The sequence below is a fragment of the Brachyhypopomus gauderio genome, unplaced genomic scaffold, assembly GCF_052324685.1.
Source record: "Brachyhypopomus gauderio isolate BG-103 unplaced genomic scaffold, BGAUD_0.2 sc715, whole genome shotgun sequence".
Classification (NCBI taxonomy): domain Eukaryota; kingdom Metazoa; phylum Chordata; class Actinopteri; order Gymnotiformes; family Hypopomidae; genus Brachyhypopomus; species Brachyhypopomus gauderio.
Window position 1 is genome coordinate 22,501 of NW_027507535.1, and position 6,339 is coordinate 28,839.

Here is a 6,339-nt window from a genome sequence, read left to right on the forward strand (position 1 = left end):
TTAGGGTTAGGGTTAGGGTTAGGGTTAGGGTTAGGGTTAGGGTTAGGGTTAGGGTTAGGGTTAGGGTTAGGGTTAGGGTTAGGGTTAGGGTTAGGGTTAGGGTTAGGGTTAGGGTTAGGGTTAGGGTTAGGGTTAGGGTTAGGGTTAGGGTTAGGGTTAGGGTTAGGGTTAGGGTTAGGGTTAGGGTTAGGGTTAGGGTTAGGGTTAGGGTTAGGGTTAGGGTTAGGGTTAGGGTTAGGGTTAGGGTTAGGGTTAGGGTTAGGGTTAGGGTTAGGGTTAGGGTTAGGGTTAGGGTTAGGGTTAGGGTTAGGGTTAGGGTTAGGGTTAGGGTTAGGGTTAGGGTTAGGGTTAGGGTTAGGGTTAGGGTTAGGGTTAGGGTTAGGGTTAGGGTTAGGGTTAGGGTTAGGGTTAGGGTTAGGGTTAGGGTTAGGGTTAGGGTTAGGGTTAGGGTTAGGGTTAGGGTTAGGGTTAGGGTTAGGGTTAGGGTTAGGGTTAGGGTTAGGGTTAGGGTTAGGGTTAGGGTTAGGGTTAGGGTTAGGGTTAGGGTTAGGGTTAGGGTTAGGGTTAGGGTTAGGGTTAGGGTTAGGGTTAGGGTTAGGGTTAGGGTTAGGGTTAGGGTTAGGGTTAGGGTTAGGGTTAGGGTTAGGGTTAGGGTTAGGGTTAGGGTTAGGGTTAGGGTTAGGGTTAGGGTTAGGGTTAGGGTTAGGGTTAGGGTTAGGGTTAGGGTTAGGGTTAGGGTTAGGGTTAGGGTTAGGGTTAGGGTTAGGGTTAGGGTTAGGGTTAGGGTTAGGGTTAGGGTTAGGGTTAGGGTTAGGGTTAGGGTTAGGGTTAGGGTTAGGGTTAGGGTTAGGGTTAGGGTTAGGGTTAGGGTTAGGGTTAGGGTTAGGGTTAGGGTTAGGGTTAGGGTTAGGGTTAGGGTTAGGGTTAGGGTTAGGGTTAGGGTTAGGGTTAGGGTTAGGGTTAGGGTTAGGGTTAGGGTTAGGGTTAGGGTTAGGGTTAGGGTTAGGGTTAGGGTTAGGGTTAGGGTTAGGGTTAGGGTTAGGGTTAGGGTTAGGGTTAGGGTTAGGGTTAGGGTTAGGGTTAGGGTTAGGGTTAGGGTTAGGGTTAGGGTTAGGGTTAGGGTTAGGGTTAGGGTTAGGGTTAGGGTTAGGGTTAGGGTTAGGGTTAGGGTTAGGGTTAGGGTTAGGGTTAGGGTTAGGGTTAGGGTTAGGGTTAGGGTTAGGGTTAGGGTTAGGGTTAGGGTTAGGGTTAGGGTTAGGGTTAGGGTTAGGGTTAGGGTTAGGGTTAGGGTTAGGGTTAGGGTTAGGGTTAGGGTTAGGGTTAGGGTTAGGGTTAGGGTTAGGGTTAGGGTTAGGGTTAGGGTTAGGGTTAGGGTTAGGGTTAGGGTTAGGGTTAGGGTTAGGGTTAGGGTTAGGGTTAGGGTTAGGGTTAGGGTTAGGGTTAGGGTTAGGGTTAGGGTTAGGGTTAGGGTTAGGGTTAGGGTTAGGGTTAGGGTTAGGGTTAGGGTTAGGGTTAGGGTTAGGGTTAGGGTTAGGGTTAGGGTTAGGGTTAGGGTTAGGGTTAGGGTTAGGGTTAGGGTTAGGGTTAGGGTTAGGGTTAGGGTTAGGGTTAGGGTTAGGGTTAGGGTTAGGGTTAGGGTTAGGGTTAGGGTTAGGGTTAGGGTTAGGGTTAGGGTTAGGGTTAGGGTTAGGGTTAGGGTTAGGGTTAGGGTTAGGGTTAGGGTTAGGGTTAGGGTTAGGGTTAGGGTTAGGGTTAGGGTTAGGGTTAGGGTTAGGGTTAGGGTTAGGGTTAGGGTTAGGGTTAGGGTTAGGGTTAGGGTTAGGGTTAGGGTTAGGGTTAGGGTTAGGGTTAGGGTTAGGGTTAGGGTTAGGGTTAGGGTTAGGGTTAGGGTTAGGGTTAGGGTTAGGGTTAGGGTTAGGGTTAGGGTTAGGGTTAGGGTTAGGGTTAGGGTTAGGGTTAGGGTTAGGGTTAGGGTTAGGGTTAGGGTTAGGGTTAGGGTTAGGGTTAGGGTTAGGGTTAGGGTTAGGGTTAGGGTTAGGGTTAGGGTTAGGGTTAGGGTTAGGGTTAGGGTTAGGGTTAGGGTTAGGGTTAGGGTTAGGGTTAGGGTTAGGGTTAGGGTTAGGGTTAGGGTTAGGGTTAGGGTTAGGGTTAGGGTTAGGGTTAGGGTTAGGGTTAGGGTTAGGGTTAGGGTTAGGGTTAGGGTTAGGGTTAGGGTTAGGGTTAGGGTTAGGGTTAGGGTTAGGGTTAGGGTTAGGGTTAGGGTTAGGGTTAGGGTTAGGGTTAGGGTTAGGGTTAGGGTTAGGGTTAGGGTTAGGGTTAGGGTTAGGGTTAGGGTTAGGGTTAGGGTTAGGGTTAGGGTTAGGGTTAGGGTTAGGGTTAGGGTTAGGGTTAGGGTTAGGGTTAGGGTTAGGGTTAGGGTTAGGGTTAGGGTTAGGGTTAGGGTTAGGGTTAGGGTTAGGGTTAGGGTTAGGGTTAGGGTTAGGGTTAGGGTTAGGGTTAGGGTTAGGGTTAGGGTTAGGGTTAGGGTTAGGGTTAGGGTTAGGGTTAGGGTTAGGGTTAGGGTTAGGGTTAGGGTTAGGGTTAGGGTTAGGGTTAGGGTTAGGGTTAGGGTTAGGGTTAGGGTTAGGGTTAGGGTTAGGGTTAGGGTTAGGGTTAGGGTTAGGGTTAGGGTTAGGGTTAGGGTTAGGGTTAGGGTTAGGGTTAGGGTTAGGGTTAGGGTTAGGGTTAGGGTTAGGGTTAGGGTTAGGGTTAGGGTTAGGGTTAGGGTTAGGGTTAGGGTTAGGGTTAGGGTTAGGGTTAGGGTTAGGGTTAGGGTTAGGGTTAGGGTTAGGGTTAGGGTTAGGGTTAGGGTTAGGGTTAGGGTTAGGGTTAGGGTTAGGGTTAGGGTTAGGGTTAGGGTTAGGGTTAGGGTTAGGGTTAGGGTTAGGGTTAGGGTTAGGGTTAGGGTTAGGGTTAGGGTTAGGGTTAGGGTTAGGGTTAGGGTTAGGGTTAGGGTTAGGGTTAGGGTTAGGGTTAGGGTTAGGGTTAGGGTTAGGGTTAGGGTTAGGGTTAGGGTTAGGGTTAGGGTTAGGGTTAGGGTTAGGGTTAGGGTTAGGGTTAGGGTTAGGGTTAGGGTTAGGGTTAGGGTTAGGGTTAGGGTTAGGGTTAGGGTTAGGGTTAGGGTTAGGGTTAGGGTTAGGGTTAGGGTTAGGGTTAGGGTTAGGGTTAGGGTTAGGGTTAGGGTTAGGGTTAGGGTTAGGGTTAGGGTTAGGGTTAGGGTTAGGGTTAGGGTTAGGGTTAGGGTTAGGGTTAGGGTTAGGGTTAGGGTTAGGGTTAGGGTTAGGGTTAGGGTTAGGGTTAGGGTTAGGGTTAGGGTTAGGGTTAGGGTTAGGGTTAGGGTTAGGTTAGGGTTAGGGTTAGGGTTAGGGTTAGGGTTAGGGTTAGGGTTAGGGTTAGGGTTAGGGTTAGGGTTAGGGTTAGGGTTAGGGTTAGGGTTAGGGTTAGGGTTAGGGTTAGGGTTAGGGTTAGGGTTAGGGTTAGGGTTAGGGTTAGGGTTAGGGTTAGGGTTAGGGTTAGGGTTAGGGTTAGGGTTAGGGTTAGGGTTAGGGTTAGGGTTAGGGTTAGGGTTAGGGTTAGGGTTAGGGTTAGGGTTAGGGTTAGGGTTAGGGTTAGGGTTAGGGTTAGGGTTAGGGTTAGGGTTAGGGTTAGGGTTAGGGTTAGGGTTAGGGTTAGGGTTAGGGTTAGGGTTAGGGTTAGGGTTAGGGTTAGGGTTAGGGTTAGGGTTAGGGTTAGGGTTAGGGTTAGGGTTAGGGTTAGGGTTAGGGTTAGGGTTAGGGTTAGGGTTAGGGTTAGGGTTAGGGTTAGGGTTAGGGTTAGGGTTAGGGTTAGGGTTAGGGTTAGGGTTAGGGTTAGGGTTAGGGTTAGGGTTAGGGTTAGGGTTAGGGTGTAGGGTTAGGGTTAGGGTTAGGGTTAGGGTTAGGGTTAGGGTTAGGGTTAGGGTTAGGGTTAGGGTTAGGGTTAGGGTTAGGGTTAGGGTTAGGGTTAGGGTTAGGGTTAGGGTTAGGGTTAGGGTTAGGGTTAGGGTTAGGGTTAGGGTTAGGGTTAGGGTTAGGGTTAGGGTTAGGGTTAGGGTTAGGGTTAGGGTTAGGGTTAGGGTTAGGGTTAGGGTTAGGGTTAGGGTTAGGGTTAGGGTTAGGGTTAGGGTTAGGGTTAGGGTTAGGGTTAGGGTTAGGGTTAGGGTTAGGGTTAGGGTTAGGGTTAGGGTTAGGGTTAGGGTTAGGGTTAGGGTTAGGGTTAGGGTTAGGGTTAGGGTTAGGGTTAGGGTTAGGGTTAGGGTTAGGGTTAGGGTTAGGGTTAGGGTTAGGGTTAGGGTTAGGGTTAGGGTTAGGGTTAGGGTTAGGGTTAGGGTTAGGGTTAGGGTTAGGGTTAGGGTTAGGGTTAGGGTTAGGGTTAGGGTTAGGGTTAGGGTTAGGGTTAGGTTAGGGTTAGGGTTAGGGTTAGGGTTAGGGTTAGGGTTAGGGTTAGGGTTAGGGTTAGGGTTAGGGTTAGGGTTAGGGTTAGGGTTAGGGTTAGGGTTAGGGTTAGGGTTAGGGTTAGGTTAGGGTTAGGGTTAGGGTTAGGGTTAGGGTTAGGGTTAGGGTTAGGGTTAGGGTTAGGGTTAGGGTTAGGGTTAGGGTTAGGGTTAGGGTTAGGGTTAGGGTTAGGGTTAGGGTTAGGGTTAGGGTTAGGGTTAGGGTTAGGGTTAGGGTTAGGGTTAGGGTTAGGGTTAGGGTTAGGGTTAGGGTTAGGGTTAGGGTTAGGGTTAGGGTTAGGGTTAGGGTTAGGGTTAGGGTTAGGGTTAGGGTTAGGGTTAGGGTTAGGGTTAGGGTTAGGGTTAGGGTTAGGGTTAGGGTTAGGGTTAGGGTTAGGGTTAGGGTTAGGGTTAGGGTTAGGGTTAGGGTTAGGGTTAGGGTTAGGGTTAGGGTTAGGGTTAGGGTTAGGGTTAGGGTTAGGGTTAGGGTTAGGGTTAGGGTTAGGGTTAGGGTTAGGGTTAGGGTTAGGGTTAGGGTTAGGGTTAGGGTTAGGTTAGGGTTAGGGTTAGGGTTAGGGTTAGGGTTAGGGTTAGGGTTAGGGTTAGGGTTAGGGTTAGGGTTAGGGTTAGGGTTAGGGTTAGGGTTAGGGTTAGGGTTAGGGTTAGGGTTAGGGTTAGGGTTAGGGTTAGGGTTAGGGTTAGGGTTAGGGTTAGGGTTAGGGTTAGGGTTAGGGTTAGGGTTAGGGTTAGGGTTAGGGTTAGGGTTAGGGTTAGGGTTAGGGTTAGGGTTAGGGTTAGGGTTAGGGTTAGGGTTAGGGTTAGGGTTAGGGTTAGGGTTAGGGTTAGGGTTAGGGTTAGGGTTAGGGTTAGGGTTAGGGTTAGGGTTAGGGTTAGGGTTAGGGTTAGGTTAGGGTTAGGGTTAGGGTTAGGGTTAGGGTTAGGGTTAGGGTTAGGGTTAGGGTTAGGGTTAGGGTTAGGGTTAGGGTTAGGGTGGGTTAGGGTTAGGGTTAGGGTTAGGGTTAGGGTTAGGGTTAGGGTTAGGGTTAGGGTTAGGGTTAGGGTTAGGGTTAGGGTTAGGGTTAGGGTTAGGGTTAGGGTTAGGGTTAGGGTTAGGGTTAGGGTTAGGGTTAGGGTTAGGGTTAGGGTTAGGGTTAGGGTTAGGGTTAGGGTTAGGGTTAGGGTTAGGGTTAGGGTTAGGGTTAGGGTTAGGGTTAGGGTTAGGGTTAGGGTTAGGGTTAGGGTTAGGGTTAGGGTTAGGGTTAGGGTTAGGGTTAGGGTTAGGGTTAGGGTTAGGGTTAGGGTTAGGGTTAGGGTTAGGGTTAGGGTTAGGGTTAGGGTTAGGGTTAGGGTTAGGGTTAGGGTTAGGGTTAGGGTTAGGGTTAGGGTTAGGGTTAGGGTTAGGGTTAGGGTTAGGGTTAGGGTTAGGGTTAGGGTTAGGGTTAGGGTTAGGGTTAGGGTTAGGGTTAGGGTTAGGGTTAGGGTTAGGGTTAGGGTTAGGGTTAGGGTTAGGGTTAGGGTTAGGGTTAGGGTTAGGGTTAGGGTTAGGGTTAGGGTTAGGGTTAGGGTTAGGGTTAGGGTTAGGGTTAGGGTTAGGGTTAGGGTTAGGGTTAGGGTTAGGGTTAGGGTTAGGGTTAGGGTTAGGGTTAGGGTTAGGGTTAGGGTTAGGGTTAGGGTTAGGGTTAGGGTTAGGGTTAGGGTTAGGGTTAGGGTTAGGGTTAGGGTTAGGGTTAGGGTTAGGGTTAGGGTTAGGGTTAGGGTTAGGGTTAGGGTTAGGGTTAGGGTTAGGGTTAGGGTTAGGGTTAGGGTTAGGGTTAGGGTTAGGGTTAGGGTTAGGGTTAGGGTTAGGGTTA